The sequence below is a fragment of the Lithobates pipiens genome, unplaced genomic scaffold (assembly GCF_037356315.1).
Source record: "Lithobates pipiens isolate NorthernLeopardFrog02 unplaced genomic scaffold, aLitPip1_a1.2 Scaffold_22, whole genome shotgun sequence".
Lineage (NCBI taxonomy): Eukaryota > Metazoa > Chordata > Amphibia > Anura > Ranidae > Lithobates > Lithobates pipiens.
Window position 1 is genome coordinate 307490700 of NW_027507784.1, and position 19996 is coordinate 307510695.

The 19996-nt window shown below is 43.7% G+C and overlaps 1 protein-coding gene across 1 annotated transcript in view; it reads right to left on the reverse strand.

Moving 5' to 3' along the window:
* SLC5A11 (solute carrier family 5 member 11) overlaps positions 1–14896 on the reverse strand; it is a 74439-nt gene extending 59543 nt beyond the window's left edge. Inside the window, exon 1 of the mRNA XM_077449339.1 lies at positions 14674–14896. The gene's annotated coding sequence lies outside the window, so the exon portion shown is untranslated. The remainder of the gene's footprint in view (positions 1–14673) is intronic.
* Between the last annotated feature and the right edge of the window lie 5100 nt (positions 14897–19996).

Genomic DNA, 19996 nt, shown 5'->3' on the forward strand with positions numbered 1-19996 from the left:
TTTTATGACAGCAGCTATATAGCGAGATAATGTTTACTATCCAATGGGGCCAAATATTCAAAATACAGTAAAACCTTGGATTGCGAGCATTTTCGTTCCGGAAACATGCTTGTAATTCAAAGCACTTGAATATAAAAATGAATTTCCACATAATAAATAATGGAAACTCAGATAATTCGTTCCACAACCATTTATTCATAAGTCCTTCAGTTTATAGTCCATATAAACAGATTATAGCGATGTGACCAGGTTGTGTAACCATAAAATGTCCCTCCACAAATGGAAGCCTCCACAAGGGGATTAGAAGCAAAATCCAGCAGGAGCTACAGAGTATAAAAGAGAAGAGAGGAGCCTCTAAGTGAAGCAACATGGTTACATTTAATGAAGGTACAACATTTACCAACTCACATGGTTGATGATTAAGACCCCTTTCACACCAAGCTGCCTAGGGCGTCAGCGGTAAAGTGCCGCTTTACCATTGTTTTAGCGGCGCTGTTCGCCTGCTGGGGGGGGGGGGGGGTTTAAAGAGGAAGTAAACCCTGATGGGTTTACTTCCTCTTTCATTCCCTGCAAAGGCAAAGCATAATGGACTACTATGCATCGCATAGTAGCCCATTATGTGTCACTTACCTGACACAGGAGCCAGCGAAGTCACCGCTGTCCCCTGTAGTCCGGAGCCTCCATCTTCTCAGTGGGTCTCGCAGCTCCGCCGCTGTCATTCGGCGAAGCCGCGATGACGTCACTCCCACGCATGCGCACGGGAGCCGACACGCGCGGCAGCTCCGTCGTTGAAGATGCCGCGCTCAGTGCGCCTGCGCGCCGCTGTCTACGGCGCATGCGCCGTAGACAGCGGTGCCTGTTTTCGGGCAAATATCTCCTAAACCGTATAGGTTTAGGAGATATTTCTTGGACCTACAGGTAAGCCTTAATCTAGGCTTACCTGTAGGTCAAAGTGTGTTGTAAGGGTTTACAACCACTTTAATGCTTCCTGGCATAGATTCAACAAGGTGTTAGAAACATTCCTCAGGGATTTTGGTCCATAGTGTCATGATAGCATCACGCAGTTGCTGCAGATTTGTCGGCTGCACATCCATGATGTGAATCTCCCGTTCCACCACATCCCAAAGGTGCTCTATTGGATGAGATCTAGTGAGTGTGGAGGCCATTGGAGTACAGTGACCTCATTGTCATGTTCAAGAAACCAGTGATGAGATGATTTGATCTTTGTGACATGGTGCATCATCCTGCTGGAAGGAGCCATCAGAAGATGGGTACACTGTAGTCATAAAGAGATGGACATGGTCAGCAACAATACTCAGGTAGGCTGTATCGATTACACGATCCTCAAGGGGCCCAAAGTGTGCCAAGAAAATATCCCACCACCCCATTACACCACCAGCCTGAACCGTTGATACAAGGCAGGATGGATCCATGCTTTCATGTTTACGCCAAATTCTGACCCCACCATCTGAATGTCCCAGCTGAAACTGAGACTCATCAGACCAGGCACCTTTTTTCCAATCTTCTATTTTCCAATTCTGGTGAGTCTGTGCAACTTGTAGCCTCAGTTTCCTGTTCTTAGCTGACAGGAGTGGCACCCAGTCTGGTCTTCTGCTGCTGTAGCCCATCTGCTTCAAGGTTCCATGTATTGTGTATTCCGAGATGGTATTCTGCATACCTTGGTTGTAACGAGTGCTTATTTAAGTTACTGTTACCTTTCTATCATCTCAGTCTGCCCATTCTCCTCTGACATCAACAAGGCATTTTCATCCACACAACTGCCGCTTACTGAATATTTTCTCTTTTTCGGACAATTCTCCGTAAACCCTAGAGATAGTTGTGCGTGAAAATCCCAGTAGATCATCAGTTTTTGAAATACTCAGAGCAGCCCGTCTGACACCAACAGCCATGCCACTTTCAAAGTGACTTAAATCCCCTTTCCACCCCATTCTGATGCTCCGTTTGAAAGTCGTCTTCACCATGTCTAGATGCCTAAATGGATTGAGTTGCTGCCATGTGATTGGTTGATTAGCAATTTGTGTTACCAAGCAATTGAACAGGTGTATCTAATAAAGTGGCCGGTGAGTGTATATTTTGCAATCATGAATGTGCATGTGAGCAGCAGTATTTACTGGTAACCATTTGCATGCTTTGCTTACTGCTGAACTGTATATCACATTCAATAATGATTGTGCTTTCCTGTTCCTCTAATCAGTGCAAGTAAATCTGTCATCTTAGATGATTCATTGGAGTCATTGGACACAATACAATAAATGCTGCATAATGTCATTTAATGTATGATACATTCATGCCACCTGATCTACCAGCATGGCAGAAAGGTAAAAGTTATCCAAACTATTTTCACTAACATAAGCAAGCCAACACATCAGTGATCATTTTTCTTTACCCCGGCTGCTCATAAAGTAATAAATAAAGCAATTTTTTTTTAATCTTTTTTTTTTCTATTATATCCTATTACTTTTATCTTTTTGACATTTAACTTTTTAAATAGTATTTTAGTTTTTGGATAGTGTAGCTAATAGATGAAAACATTGTTAATTTATTTTTTGCAGTCTGTGTCCCCACTAGAAAGAGCAATGGTGATGAGGGCAAATGGGGACACCTGTTTTAATGAATTAATGACAGCTTTCTAAAGCCTCATACACACGGTCGGACTTTGTACAAACTTTTCCGTGGACTTTTGTACAAAGGGCGTGGTCCACAAGTTTGTATTGCATACACACGATCTGACTTTTTGACAACAAACACGAACGTAGTGACGTCACAACGTACTGACGCTGCTTCAAAAGAGGACGTTCAATGACTCCAGCGCCACCTTTGGTCAACTTCTGTATTGTAGTCTGATCTTTTGCATTGGTTCTGAGCATGCGTGTTTGTACCTTGTACAAAAGTCCGATGCTTTTGCGTACACACGGTCGGACTTTGCTCCATCGGACTTTTGTTGCCAGAAAGTCAGATGAAAACAGAAAAAGTTTGTCCGATGGAGCGTACACACAGTCGGATGTTCCTCCAAAACAGCTAATTTGCATGTTTGTTGTCAAAAAGTCCGACCGTGTGTACGGGCCTTAAGGCACACTAATGCGTTTTTTGATGCATTTTGCAGAAATGCAGGGAAATTTTTTAACATGGGTTCCTATGGTACATGTTCACATCAATGCATTTTTGTGCCTCTTTTTTTTGGAAAGGGTCGGGGACTTTTTGCATGCAAAATGCAGCGTTTTGCATGTGATAGAAGTCAATGGACCTGCATCAAAAAAGCAAGTACCCGCGTTTTTAGGCTGGATTCACACCTATGGCATTTTTTGTGCTTTTTGCATTTCGCAGATTGGCACTAAAGATTGTGTTCCATAGGAAACCATGTTAAATGGACTCCAGTGCAAATCTGCAAAATGCAAAAAGCACTAAAAATGCATAGGTGTGAATCCAGCCTTACTGCGATTTTGCGATTTTTTTTTGTTTCATTTTTTTTACACTGTATATAGCTGGTTGCCAAGCAACCACACTGTAAAAAAAAACACAAAACGCGTTTTCAAAAATGCATTTTCAAAAACGCAGCAAGCACCGCAAAAAGCACTGCAGAAACACGCAAAAGCAACATGCATAGATGTGAATGGAGCCTAAGGCTGGATTCACACCAATGCAGTTTTAGTGCTTTTTGCATTTTGCAGATTTGAACTACAAAAAGTGTTCCATAGGAAACCATGTTAAATGGACTGTAGTCCTAATCTGCAAAATGCAAAAAGCACTAAAACTGCATAGGTGTGAATCCAGCCTAAGGCTGCTTCCATTTAACATGGTTTCCTATGAGACGCGTTCACATCTATGCTTTTTTTTAGCTGCAGCATCTGGGACTTTTTTTTATTTTTAATGCAAAACGGTGCATTTTCGGTTCAATAGACTTCAATGGAGAAGCTGCAGAAGAGAAATTATTTCCTGCAATTTTACAGCAATTTGCGTTTTGCGTTTCTCAATCTGCCCTACAATAAATTGGTCAAAAAAAACCCCCATAAACAATGCATCAAAAAAACACAGGAACACATGCTTCAAAAATATGTGTGTAAAAAAGCAAAACGCACTGCAAAAAGTACAGCAAAAAACTGAATAAAAGCAAACTGCATAGGTGTGAAACAGCCTAAGGCCTGATTCACACTTATACATTTTTAGTGCTTTTTGTATTTTGCCGATTTGCACTACAGAACGTGTTCCATAGGAAACCATGGTAAATGGACTGTAGTACAAATCTGCAAAATGCAAAAAGCACTAAAAATGTATAGGTGTGAATCAGGCCTAAGAGGGAATTTCTCTTCACTTTGGAGAGATTTTCACCGACTTCCTTACATACATATTTTAAAAAATATTTTTGTCTAGAGTGGGGTTCTCCAAACTACGAATGGTTCAAGATAGGTTGACCGCACATATAAAGAAAATTAATAAAGAGATAATAAAAAAAAAAAAAAAAAAAAAAAAGGTTGACCGCACTCCCAGGTATGAAGCAGTTATGCCCCGTACACACGAGCGGACTTTTCGACATCCAAACTCCGACGGACTGAGTCCGGCGGACTATCCGATCGTGTGTGGGCTGCAACGGACTTTAGCGAAGCTAAAGTCTGACGGACTTTAGAAATGAAGCATGCTTTAAATTTTCCCGACGGAACTCCGCCGGACCCGGTCCCCTTTGAAAAATCCGCTCGTGTGTGTGCTACTCCGACGGACTAAAACCGACGCTAGGGCAGCTATTGGCTACTGTCTAGGAACTTCCTACGTCGAATCCAGTCGTACGTCATCACGTTCGACTCCGTCGGAGTTTGGTGTGATGGTGTGTGGTCAAGTCCGTTCGGTCGAAAAGTCCGCCAGAACTCCGTCGGAACTCCGGCGGAACTCCGGCGGAACTCCTTTGGAGGTCTGTCAGACTTAATCCCTCTCGTGTGTACGGGGCATTATAATTACTTTATTGAAGATAAAAATCCATCAAGGTACATCATAAGAAATCATGAGACCAGTGTTGCCAACCGCCTGTAGATTTACGGGCAGCCCACAAATTTAGCCCCTTTTTCGGGTTGCCCGTTAAAGTCTGTTACAGGCATCAGTGTCTGTAAAAAAAAAAAGATGGCCGCGAGCCGACCATGCATCTGCGCTTGTACATGTTTGGCTGGGCGGTGCATGTGCAGTAACGTAATGGTGCCACCAGACAGTCGAGACCATGGCGGTTGGCAGCTCATGCAGTGCACTCGCCATAGGCAGAGCAGCCGAGCAGGGGTGAGGAGGAGGAGGAGAGTGAAACTATGGGGGGATATAGCAAAAAGGGGACAGAGTGAGACAAGGACTTTACTGGGAGCCAGGAGAGTGAAGCCGTGGCATGCAGGGGACATGGACTGATGTGCTCTGCCCAACATCATATTACTTCTTCACATCATCAATGTGCTTTGTACTCCTCCTGTGCCCCTTTCACCTCTCCACAGGGTAGCACAGTGCTGCCCTGACCTGAGTTGAAAGGAGCACAGGAGGAGGACACAGCACACTAATGATGTGGAGAAGTAATATTATGCTGGACAGAGGAGGAGACTATTGTGAAGGAGTGTGGAGGACACTATTATGTCCATAGCCTCTGTCCACCTCCTGTAGTATGTCTGCGGCCTCTGTCCACCTCCTGTAGTATGTCCGCAGTCTCTGTCCACCTCCTGTAGTATGTCCGCAGTCTCTGTCCACCTCCTGTAGTATGTCTGCAGCCTCTGTCCACCTCCTGTATCATGTCCACAGCCTTGGACAAACCACCACACACAACTGCAACAAATCTTGGAGGACATCGTTAATAAATTCCTGGAAGACTGCCGGGGCGTTACAAAGGCCAAAAGGCTTTACCAGGTATTCATAATGGCCTGTTCTGGTTTTCCACTCGTCGCCCCTCCTTAATGCGCACAAGATTATATGCCCCTCTCAAGTCAAGCTTTGTGAAAACCGTTGCTCCCCTGAGGTGGTCAAATAACTCTGTAATCAATGGAATCGGGTAGGCATTCTTAATCGTGACACGATTGAGACCCCTATAATCTATACAAGGTCTCAGTTCACCGCTCTTCTTTTTCACAAAGAAGAAACCAGCACCAGCAGGAGACAAGGATTTGCGGATGAAACCTCGAGAAAGTGCATCAGCAACATACTCCTCCATGGCCTTATCCTCCAAGACCGACAAAGGGTAAACCCGGCCATGAGGAGGTATGGCACCAGGTTGAAGGTCAATTGCGCAATCATGAGACCGGTGTGGAGGCAAACTACCGGCTTGACCTTTATCAAAGACATCGCTAAAATCACGGTACTCCTCCGGCAGGGAGGGGAGTGAAGAGGTGCACAGGACCTTGGATACCTTCAGGAAGCATGTCTCACTGCATTGTGGTGACCAGGAGAGAACCTCAGCAAGGAGCCAATCAAAAGAAGGGTTGTGCCTCTGTAACCAAGGAAAACCAATAACCAGCGGAAACCTGGGTGAGGAAATAACTTGGAATTGCAACGGAACCGTCTCATGAGTCACATGGGCAGGTTGTAAAGGTCTCCCATCAAGAGCCTCAGTGGCAAGTGGAGTGTCACGCAGCTGCAGTGGAATCGAGTGCTGCAAAACAAATGCAGCATCAATGCACAGGCCTGCAGCCCCAGAGTCGATTAGAGCCTGTATCTCGATGGACGACTCAGCCCAAGAAAGGGTGACCAAAACCAGGGGCTTATCCTTCTGGATAACTGGGGACAAAACGCCACCTAAGGTCTGTCCATGACAGGACCTCAAGGTATGGGCGTTCCCTGGACAGGTAGGACAAGACTTCAAAAAGTGACCTGCCTGGCCACAATAAAGGCACAATCTCTTCCTCCTCCTAAAGGCTCTCTCATCCGCAGAGAGACGCGTGAAGCCCAGGTGCATGGGTGCATCTTCACTGACCAACTCGGTACCAGAAGGCATGGGAGGTGAGGGAGGCATGGGTGGGACTACAAAGCTCGGAGGCAAACGTAGAGGAGGCTTCAGCAAGCGCTCCTTAAGAGAAAGTCTTTCTCTGAGTCTGGAGTCAATGAGGATGACAAACGAGATCAAGCTCTCCAGCTCAGTGGGTATATCTCGGGCTGCTGCTATCTCATCCTTGATGGAATCCGAGAGACCATGAGAAAAAGCAGCCACGAGGGCCTTATTGTTCCAAGCAAACTCTGCTGCCAGAGTGCAAAATTCAGTGGCGTAGTCGGCAACAGTTCGCGTACTCTGTTTGATGGACATTAGACTGCGGAACTACTACAGGAGGTGGACAGAGACTGCGGACACACTACAGGAGGTGGACAGAGGCTGCAGACATACTACAGGAGGGGGACAGAGGCTATGGACATGATAGTGTCCTCCACACTCCTTCACAATAGTCTCCTCCTCTGTCCACCGTAATATTACTTCTCCACATCATTAGTGTGCTGTGTCCTCCTTCTGTGCTCCTTTCAACTCAGGTCAGGGCAGCACTGTGCTACCCTGTGGAGAGGTGAAAGGGGCACAGGAGGAGGACAAAGCACACTGATGATGTGAAGAAGTAATATGATGTTGGGAAGAGCACATCAGTACCTGTCCCCTGCATGCCACGGCTTCACTCTCCCGGCTCCCAGCAATGTCCTCGTCTCACTCTGTCCCCTTTTTGCTATATCCCCCCATAGTTTCACTCTCCTCCTCCTCCTCCTCACCCTCGCTCGGCTGCTCTGCCTATGGCGAGTGCACTGTCTGGCGGCGCCATTATGTTACTGCGCATGCACCGCCCAGCTGAACACGTACAAGCTTTCTCCTTTCACCACAAGGTTGAAGGGAGCAATCATTCCCACCTGGAGCCGCACAGCTCTGTCTTTGTATCATTTTATCTTCTCCAAACTACAGCCCCAGGGCCAATTCCATCCTTCTGCAAGATTTTACCTATAGTGCCGCGTACACAAGACCAGACTTTTCGAGGGACTAGGTCCGACGGACTTTTGGCGGAGTTCTGACGGAGTTCTGATGGACTTTCCGAATGAACAGACTTGGCCACACACAATCCCACCAAAGTCCGACGGATTCGAACGTGAGATGACATACGACCGGACAAGAATAAGGAAGTTCATAGCCAGTAGCCAATAGCTGCCCTTGCGTCGGTTTTTGTCCGTCGGACTAGCATACACACGAGCGGATTTCTCGGTAGGAACTGGGCCCGGCAGAGTTCCGGCAGAAAAATTTAAAACATGTTCTATTTCTAAAGTCCACCAGATTTTTGGCAAGCAAAGGTCCGATGGAGCCCACACAAGATCGAATTGTCTGACGGACTCGTTCCGTCTGACCTTTGCTGTCAAAAAGTACGGTCGTGTGCACGTGGCAATGGCATTAGAGGACTCTTGCATGGGGGAGGGAACTCTGATGTAAAGGAGGACTCTGGTGGAATTGATTTGCTTTCTTACTGAATACTTTCCCCTGTTTTTTTTAAATCATGTTGTTTAGAAAAAAGCATTCCAAGTAAAATGTATTCATTTAAATGTGATTTAATTATTTGTAAAAAGTTTGGAGACCACTGACTAGAGAGACACTTTAATCCTGATAGCCGGGAGGGAATTGTGCACTTCTCTGCCAACCAAACACATTTTCTCTTATATATTCAGACAATTTAAATCCAAATGATTTGGTGTTTTCATATATGTGTGTCGAAGTAGCAGAACTCCCCTTAGTAGTACACAGGGACAATGTGATGACAACTGTTAGGGCCGGTTCACACTGCGGGCGATGCGAGGCGACACCGACTTGCCTCGCCGCAACCTGCCGCGACCTCAGCGGCGATTTGCAAATGACTTCTGTATAGAAGTCAATGCAAGTCGCCCCGAGGTCGCCCAGAAGTAGTACAGGAACCTTTTTTCTGAGTCAGAGTGACTCGAGTCGCTCCTCTCAGAACGGTTCCATTGTACAGAACGGGGGCGACTTGTCAGATTGCGGCGAGGCAAGTCGTGTCGCCTCGCATCGCCCGCAGTGTGAACCGGCCCTTACAGTTTAAACAAATCGCTTCTTATTAAAATAGACCTGAACTCAAAAAGTTAACCACTTCAATACTTTCACCCCCTTCCTGTCCAGACCAATTTTTAGCTTTCAGCGCTGTCACACTTTGAATGACAATTGCACGGTCATGCAACTTGTGCCCATATGACATTTTTATCATTAGAGCTTTCTTTGGTGGTATTTGATCACCTTTGGGTTTTTTATTTTTTGCTAAACAAATTAAAAAAGACAGAACATTAAAAAATGAAAATGAAAAAGTTTTCTTAGTTTCTGTTACAAAATGTGGCACAGGCATACCCCACTTTTAAGTACACAATGGGGTTTATTTACTAAAGCTGGAAAGTGCAAAATCAGGCTCACTTCTCTATAGAAACCAATGAGCTTCTAACCCCAGCTTGTTCAATTAAGCTTTGGTAATAAAACCTGGAAACTCATTGGTTTCTATGCAGAAGTGAGCCTGATTTTGCACTTTCTAACTTTAGTAAATAAACCCCATAAACCCCCATAGTTACATAGTTAGTAAGGTTGAATAAAGACACAAGTCCATCCAGTTCAACCTGAGTGTCTACAAATATCCCTATCCCTGTACACTGCACACTCACATTGGTCCCTACCCTCAAGGAGTCCACAAGCCAAGGTCCCCATTCATATACTAGGGCCAATTTTGGACAGAAGCCAATTAACCTACCTGCATGTCTTTGGAGTGTGGGAGGAAACCGGAGGAAACCCACGCAAGCACAGGAAGAACATGCAAACTCCAGGCAGGTAGTGTCGTGGTTGGGATTTGAACCAGCGACCCTTCTTACTGCTAGGTGAGAGTGCCAACCACTACACCACTGTGCCGCCCACCTGTGTGTACTTAAGAGTGGGGTATGCCTGTAAATAAGTAATTTTTCTACCTCACTGATGTGTGCTGATTAGGCTGCACTGATGAGAACACTTGAGGGGGCACTAATGAGGCTGCACTGATGAGGAGGCACTCATGGGCACTGATATGCAGCACTGATGGGCACTGCTGGCAGCACTGATATGCAGCGCTGATGGGCAGCCTTTATGGGCACCGATGGTCACAGATAGATGGCAATGATAGGCACTGATGGGCACTAATGAGAAGGGAATAATATGCATGACAGATAGGTGCCACTGATATACAGTGCTAATGGGCACTGATAGGCAGCACTGATAGGCACTGATAGAAGGCAATGATGGGCTCTGATAAGCAGCACTGATGGCCGGCACTGATGAGGAGGCACTGACAGGCATCACTGATGGGCTCTGAAAGGCAGCACCGATAGGCACTGACTGGCATCACTGATGAGCATAGGTAGACATCACTGGTAGGAACTGGCAGGAATCAATGCACTAATTATCAGTGCAGATCCCCCTTGTCAGGAATGTCGCTTTATCGGCTCTCCTCTACTCGCACACTGTCAGCGTGAGTAGAGGAATGCCAATAACTGGCACTTCCTATTTACACTGTGATCAGCTGTGATTGGACACATCTGATCACATGGTAAAGAGCCTATGCTATAGGCTCTTTACCGTGATGGAAGATGTGGTGTGTCCATGCGAAACACCACACCACTGATCACCTCGCTGCACTCCCGGGGACACGCACAAGCGGCTTGTCCTGAAGGACGTCATATGATGTCCAGTCAGAAGAATAAGACCCCCTCCTGGCCGTTATTTTGCTATAAGTCAGGTGGGAAGGTGTTAAGATTAGCTAAATTATACTGAAGATCTAGAACCATCACTTGTGCTTAAGCAGTAATCTAATCTAATCATTTGGTTTCTGTTTGCATTTCATGGGCACACTTTCCATAGGTCTTCTCCTAAAGGAAACCAATGCTGATGAAAACAAAGGGCGGGGACGAGTATTAAAGTCATCATATCAGCATTGTAGCCAGGCAATCACCATCATTTGTAGGAGATCTACTTACTGCAGCAATATTGCAAAAGCCTCTACTTAACATTTCATTATTCAAGAATACCACTTGATGTGACAGGAAGATCACGGAAAGCTCTTTGTTTACTTGCACAGCTGATATTGCACGTAGGCGGCATAGAATGAACCTACCAGTAATGTGTCATTTGTACTAACGTCATAGTACTACTTCAGTCTCAACAGTGCATGTTTTTCAGACTTTCAGATTTGTTTAATGACAAACATTATTTTAACTGTTTTTTTTTAAATAAGAGGTCTAGAAAACATGCACTTTTGGGGGCCAGTAGGACTGGAGTTAAAAAACAAAAACAAAAATGAGGGTGACCCCTCTTCATAGACATAGACTGGAATGTTAAGCTGAGCCAAGCGTTCATATTTGTGCAAATATCCAAAGAGAGACAGATATTATCTGAATGTAGGACTAAGCTTTAATGTAACCATCCAGCTTATTACTGGAAATTTGGACACCTGCATGGAGTATGTGAGACAGAGACCTTATATAGTAAGCTCCTTGAGGGCAGAGACTGATGTACAATATGTAAAGTGTCTTTATGGCCCTTTCATTGTGCACTGATGCACAGTCATGTTGGAACAGGAAGGGACCATCTCCAAACTGTTGCCACAAAGCTTGGAGCATGTAGATGTCCAAATGTCTCAGTATGCTGATGCCTTAAGTGTTCCCCTCACTGGAACTAAGGGGCCAAGCCCAACCCCTGAGAACCAACCCCGCACCATAATCCCCCCTCCACCAAATGATTTGGACCAGTGCACAATGCAAGGTCCATAAAGACATGGATGAGCGAGTTTGAGGTGGAAGAACTTGAATGAGTCAACCCGACAGAAAACCTTTAGGATGAATTAGAGCAGAGACTGCAAGCCAAGCCTTCTTGTCCAACAGTGCCTGACCTCACAAAGGCACTTCTAGAAGAATGGTCAAATATTCCCATAGACACACTCCTAAACCTTGTGGACAGACTTTCCAGAAGAGTTGAAGCTGTTATAGCTGCAAAGGGTGGGCCAACTCAATATTGAACCCTACGGACTAAGACTGGGATGCCATTAAACTTCATGTGCGTGTATAGGCAGGCGTCCCAATACTTTCTGACAATATAATGTACCCTGATACCTCCGTTCACAAATTTAATTTGTGAAACGACTCTGGTGGCGAACCCGAATTGGTTGCGAACCGAGACAAATTTTTCCATAGGGTTCAATCAGGTTAATCCGTTCTGAACGTTTTTTTTTGTATATATATATATATATATATATATATATATATATATATATATATATATATATATATATATATATAATTATGAAATGTATGTACAAAAAAAATATTTTAAACTTATATTACATGAGGTCTTTTACATTAAGCTGACCTCTTTCATGTGTACATCTAAAAAACAAAACAAAAAAAAAAACTATAACTCCTCTTTAATCATTGTTTCAAACAATTCAAATGACTAATCTAGGGGCCAGAATACAGCACTGCGTATCTAGGAAAAGATCATCTGAGTGCATGATAAAGTTGTAGAATTCATATGAACTGTTTTTCCATGGTTCCCAATCAAGTGAGCCCACCCTCATGGTAGTCAGGGGGCAGAATCCCCTATCTGAGTGGACAGGTTCTCCTAATGCCGCGTACACACGGCTGGACTTTTCGAGGGACTAGGTCCGACGGACTTTCAGCGGAGTTCTGACGGAGTTCTGACGGACTTTCCGAATGAACGGACTTGGACACACACAATCACACCAAAGTCCGACGGATTCGAACGTGATGACGTACGACTGGACTAGAATAAGGAAGTTCATAGCCAGTAGCCAATAGTTGCCCTCGCGTCAGTTTTTGTCCATCGGACTAGCATACACACGAGCGGATTTCTCGGTAGGAACTGGGTCCGGCGGAGTTCCGGCTGAAAAATTTGAAACATGTTCCATTTCTAAAGTCTGTCGGATTTTTGCAAATCAAAAGTCCGCTGCAGCCCACACACGATCGAATGGTCCGCCGGAATCGTTCCGTCGGACCTTTGATGTTGAAAAGTCCAGTCGTGTGTACGCGGCATAAGACTCTCATCTTGCACTGCTTTTCTCAGTATGAAGGTGTCAGAGCAGGGAAGATGGTCACGGCTCGTGTTCATGAACCGAAGCAGAGTTCGTGTACCGAAGGACATTTTTGTGAATTCTTCAGTTCCCAAACCGAGATATCAGTGTATCTGTAATAAATACCTACATATGAAGGCTCGGTTCACACTAGAACCACTGTGTGTCCCAATTCTCTGGTTCAGGGATGAATCGGGGCTGAATTTTTCCTGAAATGGAGCTGAAGATGAACATCGTTTCTGTGCAGTGCGCTGCGCAGCCGTCCCGGTGATATGGGAACCCGCTCCATGGACAGGAAACCCACATCCAATTCGCATAGGTATGAACCCAGCCTTAAAGAAGTTCCCCATTATTTGGGGGTCCCTTCAAGGGCCAATAACATGACCACAGCATACCTCCCAACTGTCCCTGATTTGGAGCAATGTCCCTGATTTCGAGGGACTGTCCCTGATTTCGAGGGACTGTCCTTGATTTGGAGCATTGTCCCTCTGTCCCTCATTCCTCCTCATTTGTCCCTAATTTTGATCTGATCAATATAGTTGTACATAAAATGCACTTTTTATCTATTAAAAAGTGTTTCCCAGTGCTAAACCTTTCATTCAATTTCTAAATTGCTGCATTTGTAAATTTCAGAAGCCAATATAAAGAAATAGTAGTGGTAAAAAAAAAAGCAATTGTGGGTTTAACATTTTTTTTTTTGTAGAATTTGCCTTTAAAAGAGGTGTGACACGGGGTGTGTCCTATGCCTACATACATTTGCTAATAGGTGTCCCTCATTCCCATCTCAGAAAGTTGGAGGGTATGCCACAGCAATAGGAAAGGATTACTGTTCAGGCAAAGCCTTTGACTGGCTTACTGAGTCCCTCAAGCCTCTTGAACAGAGACCATCTGGGCAATACCATGGCACAGACCACATGCCAAGCCAACAGGCAAAACAATAGGTGTTCCGCTGTTTCCTTTAGCACATATGTGTAAAAAATGTTGTCATGTTTGTTTTTTGAGTATGTATCAGCCTTAGCCCTTGTACACACGGTCGGAGAATCTGTCGGAATGAGTCTTATCGGACTGTGTCGTCAGATAATCCGACTGTGCGTGGTATGCATCGGACTGATTCCGTCCAAATCTCCGTCCGACCCAATTTTCCAACATGTTGGAAATATTTCCCGACCAACTGGGCCGGACGGACCTAATCCGATCATGTGTAGAGCATTTTGATCGGACCAAGTGCCACGCATGCTCAGATCAAATTCCTACATCAAAGCTATTGACTATTAGCCTGAATGTAGTCCCATCGTAACGAAATTACGTCATCACGTTTCTGAAAGATCTGATTTTTCGCTAACTTGGCCCGACCGTGTGTATGCAACAGTTTCGGACACAATCCGTCGGACTAAATCTGACGGGCAAAATCCGATGGATTTGGTAGGCAAAATCTCCGACCGTGTGTACAGGGGCTTAGGGTATTGATCTGACATCTTCTTGTTCTAAGGGCACTACAAGTCCCAGCTCAGGTGACCTGTACTTTCTGTACCCGTATCTTTCGCACAATCACGATCAGCATAAATGTGTGCTAAGGCAAGCTTACCCAGTTCCAGAGGGCTGTCTCTTCCCGATGACAGGTGAATAAGGAGACTTGCAGGAGAATTCCCTTGGCTTAGAGACATCCAGCATCTGGGGTCAAACTCCAAAGTGTGAGTTCCTGGTTAAACTGTAAGAATGGAGGAGTGCGATCTCTGCTCCACTGTCCATTGGCAGCGACTCTGCATTTCTTCAGATCATTGAACAAGTGGAACACGGAGCCCTGAGTCTCACCTTCTGCTGCCAGAAAAACCAACCCAGCCAGACACAGGGAAGGGGGTGGTGACTTAATTCACACTTAAATTATTTGGATAGTAAGGAAATGGCTTGATGTTGCAACTGCTTGTTATACGGTTGCCAAAATTCAATCATAAGTAAGCAAACGGATTAGTTTATCTCTTTCGCTGCCAGAGCCATTTTTGTGTTTTTTCTGTATACTTTTAAAAAATATTTCTGGCCCGAATGGTGGTAGTTCTGATTCTTTTTATGTTGCAATGGTTTATCAAATGCAAAACTTCAGTAAAAATGCACAAAGGGGCTTTTTTTTACAATATACTATACAATATATTCCCCTTTTTTTGGGGGGGCTAAAATATAAGAGGGGAGGTTGTGCTCAGTAAATGATGTAGATAGATACCCAGGAAAGAAGAAATGGCTGCACATCCACAACTTCCGATTGCCTTTTATTTTGTTTCACAAAGATAACACCAAAGACACCAAATTGTGGTCATGTAGACACGTTTCACACATACATCATGTGCTTAATCATTACCCAAGTTGTATGTGTGAAACGCATCTATGTGACCACAGTTTGGTGTCTTTGGTGTTATCTTTTGTGAAACAAAATAAAAGGCAAACACCAAAGACACCAAGCTGTGGTCACGTAGACGCGTTTCACACATACATCTTGGGTAACGATTAAGCACAAGATGTATGTGTGAAACACGTCTATGTGACCACAGTTTGGTGTCTTTGGTGTTATCTTTGTGAAACAAAATATAGCTGGATGTGTAGACATTTCTTTCTTCTTTCCACGTTTCCCATGGGGCGGGCTAGGGCTAGCACTCTGCAAGATACTCCAATCAGCCTTATCTGTATACACCTGGAGCTGCGGTCTTTTTCTTGTAGATAGTGAAATGGATATTTTGATGATAGGCAACTCCTATCCTCATATTGATTAGTGGTTCCAAATTAATAATAACTACTGCAGTAGGGAACAGACACAAAAGATACGCTCAGCATCTTTCCAATAACCGTTCTCCTTTATTATGATCCATGTGAAGGTTTTTATACACATGATTACGTAGGTATCACATTAATATTACAATTGTACGTTTATGGTAACAAGGGGCGTTACATAGGCAGGCTAATTCTAATCAGAACTCGAAAGAATGCAAAACATGTACTGAAAATATTATTAGTGCCATGTGCACAGTGAGGGCAGTGTGCAATATATATAAAATAGAATACAATTATATACAGAACCTACAAAATTCCATTACAATAGATACCCAACATGACAAATTTTAAAATCGCACGTTCCTGTAAAATGATGACAAACTTCAGCACCCTATATTTTCCATAGGCAATACTTTAAAAGCCCCTACAGGTCATAAGATTAGAGGTTACCATGAATAATGGCCCTAGAATTACTGCTCTCACTGATGCCTTTGAAGCCAATGGAGAGCAGATTGTGCCTCATCAGCTTCCTCCCCAGCCACAGAGGCCAGGAAATGTGAAAGCAAAAACTGGAAGTGACATTTTACACATTACTTCCAAGTTCTTACTAAGTAGGGGAGGAGACGTTCATTGGTTTCCTTCCCCTCTAAACAGCGGCACTCACTATGTGCCATGTTGGTTAACAGGTCCACTGACTGGAGTGCAGGGGGACCGATCGCTTATGCCTCGTACACATGATCGGACTTTCCGACAACAAAACCCTGTCCGAAGGGCGTTGGTTCAAACTTGTCTTGCATACACACGGTTACACAAATGTTGTCCAACAATTATGAACGTAGTGACGTACTACGTGTTTTTTCATCTCTTTGGCTCCTGTTAATTTCACGTTAGTAGAAGTTTGGTGAGTGTTGATTCATGCTTTTTTTTTCACATTTTTCTTTTAGCTCTTTTCATTTCATGCTTTTCAGTTTGTTTCTGAACGCCCGTTCTTCAACCAGACATGTTGCGGATTTAGAGGAGATAACGTGTTATTTATTATTGGCCTTGGAGTTATTGCTTTGACCATATTTATTTGGTTGAATAATGATTCGATTTGGTATATTTTCTATATATTTGGATGCATAGAATGCATTTTTTGGTTAATTGGCAGATAGCCTAATTTTTTTTCCCCAGCCACACGTATAGCATAGATATTATAATAGTCTCTGGCCATCTCCTGTAGTATATCCACAGACAATATTCTGTAGCATTACATACAATGCATCCGGAAAGCATTCACAGATTTCATTTTTTCCACATTTTTTTATGTTACAGCCTTATTCCAAAAAGGATTCAATTCATTATTTTCCTCAAAATTCTACAAACAATACCCCATAATGACAACTTAAAAGAAGTTTGAAATCTTTGTAAATTTATTAAAAATAAAAAATGAAAAAAATCACATGTGAGTGGCCCAACCAAAGCCCAGACTTAAACCCTATTGAAAGATCTGAAAATGGCTGTGCACTGATACCCCCCCCATCCAACCGGATGAAGCTTGAGAGCTCCTGCAAAGAATAATGGGAGATACTGCCCCAAAATAGGTGTGCCAAGCTTGTAGCATCATACTCAAAAAGACTTGATGTTGTAATTGGTGCCAAAGGTGCTTCAACAAAGTATTGAGCAGAGGCTGTGAATACTTGTGAACATGGAATATTATAAAAAAAAAATTTTTAATACATTTGCAAAGATTTCGAACAAACTTCTTTCATGTTGTCATTAATTGTTTGTAGAATTTTGAGGGAAATAATGAATTTAATACATTTTGGAATAAGGCTGTAACAAAATGTGGAAAAAGTGAAGTGCTGTGAATAATTTCTGGATGCACTGTAAACTGAACATTATGTGTGACCCTTTCGTGATGTTGGGCCACAGTTGAGGCCCCTTATTCCTCTTTAGTCGGCAACCACTGCTATAAAGTAAAAGGAAACTGCAAATGAGCCCATTCAGGCATCTGTCTGACACAGATCAGCCCCTGCTACAGCCTCTCATCTTGTGACTTGCTACAAATTTACAATATTTCACACTGATCACTGGAGTAGGGCTCAGGAAATGCTACCTCCAGCTGAAACGAGTGATGACATCATCCCAGGAAAAGTCACTGTCTGAAAGCTCAAGGCTGACCCATTTTCCTACAAAAAGATGGAGCTTTTTTGAAAAATGATACTATTTCTATATATTGTGACGTTTTCCATCCATGTTAAATAAGTGCTGAGGATTATACCAGAGGCAAAAAAACAGATCTGTCTTTGGAGTCTGGACAGTTGGCATCTTTGACTTCTCAGACAGGCCAAGTAAAAGCTACAATGAATAACCCTAAAGAAAGCAATCTGCAGGAAATCCAAGAGGTGCCAAAGATAATATTTTCTATGTAAATGATCTGAGTTGGGAGAAAACCAGGGGATTCCTTCTGTTTCTTCTTCCAGGCATGCCCCACAACGGCCAAATACTTAGCCAATCGCTGCCATCCTTGCTGAGAAACAAAAATTCTTCCTCAACAAATGTGCAATTTGTCCATGAGTCCAGTTTACATCAGTGATAAAACAAAACAAGATTTATGCCGTGTACACGCGACTGTTTTTTCCATCAGAATAAACTCTGATGGTTTTTCCGCTGAAACAGACTTGCCTACACACGATCACACCAAAGCCCGATCATTTAGAACGTGGTGACGTACAACACGTACGACGGGACTAGAAAAAGGAAGTTCATTAGCCAGTAGCCAATAGCTGCCCTTGCTTAGTTTTTGGTCCGTCAGAACAGCATACCGACGAACGGTTTTCCCGAAAGGAATTGATTCCGACTGAAAATTTTAAAACGTTCTATTTCTAGGTCCATCAGAATTTTCAAGAAAAAAAGTCTGCTGAAGCCCACACACGATCGGAATATCCGATGAAATGATTCCGTTGGACTTTTTCTGCCGGAAAGTCCGATCGTGTGTACACGGCATTAGTATTATTAATTTACATTGTATCAACCTGGACATTGCCCAAAGCTATAGGTTGTGATTGTATAGTCTCCTTTAGAACTATTAACCACTATGTAATGTAAGGTCCTGTGCGATTGGATACAAATTGATTGGAATGTGTAATTTGTCCCTATAGTACATCATTTTGGGTTGAGATTGTACAAAGATTAAAAATTAAGATTATAGTGTGTATGGCTATCCTTAGACCAGGGCTTGACAAATTTGCTTTGAATCGAGGAGCCAGATAAACTAAAGTTTGGAGCAATTTTTTTTATAACCAGTTTTCATCTTTTGGCGCCGTCACACTTTGAATGACAATTGCACGGTCATGCGACACTGTACCCAATCTTTTTTCACACAATTAGATCTCTCTTTTAGTGGTATTTAATCACCACTAGGTTTATTATTTTTGCTAAATACATAAAAAAAAGTCCCGAAAATGTTGAAGAAACCCTCAATTTTTAAAATGTCTGTTAAAAAAATGTGCAAATCAGCAATTTTTCTTCTTAAATGATGTGTGCTGATGAGGCTGCGCTGATAGGCACTGATGAGGATGCACTGTTGGGCCCTGAAAAGGCTGCACTGATGTGCATTAATGGGCACTGATGGGTTCTGATGAGGCAGTACTGATGAGGCTGCACTGATGGGCACTAATAGGCAGCACTGATGGGAACTAATGAGGCTGCTCTGTTGGGCACTGATAGGCAGCCATGATAGCTCTGGGTTATCCAGGGGGAAGCAGGCTGCCCAGACCCAACTTGAAACCAAAGGCAAAGCTCCTGGGAGTGTCCTCTGCGGAGTGATGTCCAACTTGGGGCCATTACTGAGTCTGTTCAACGCTGCTGGTTTCTGTGCCAAGGTAAGGCTAAAGTCTCCCAGGACAGCCTGGCCTGGACCTGTCGTAACCAGTGACCCTGTAGTAGGAGACACTGCCATGGTATCACTGAGAGTCGCACAGAGTACACTTCCTTTCAGGGACAGCTGTGCATGGTAGCCAATCAGCTTCTAACTTCAGCTTGTTCGATAACACTTTGACCGTAAAAACCTGGAAGCTGATTGGTTTCTATGCAGAGCTACACCAGATTTTGCACTCTCCAATTTTAGTAAATCAACCCCATAGTCCTGCATTGGTTATGATGAAGCA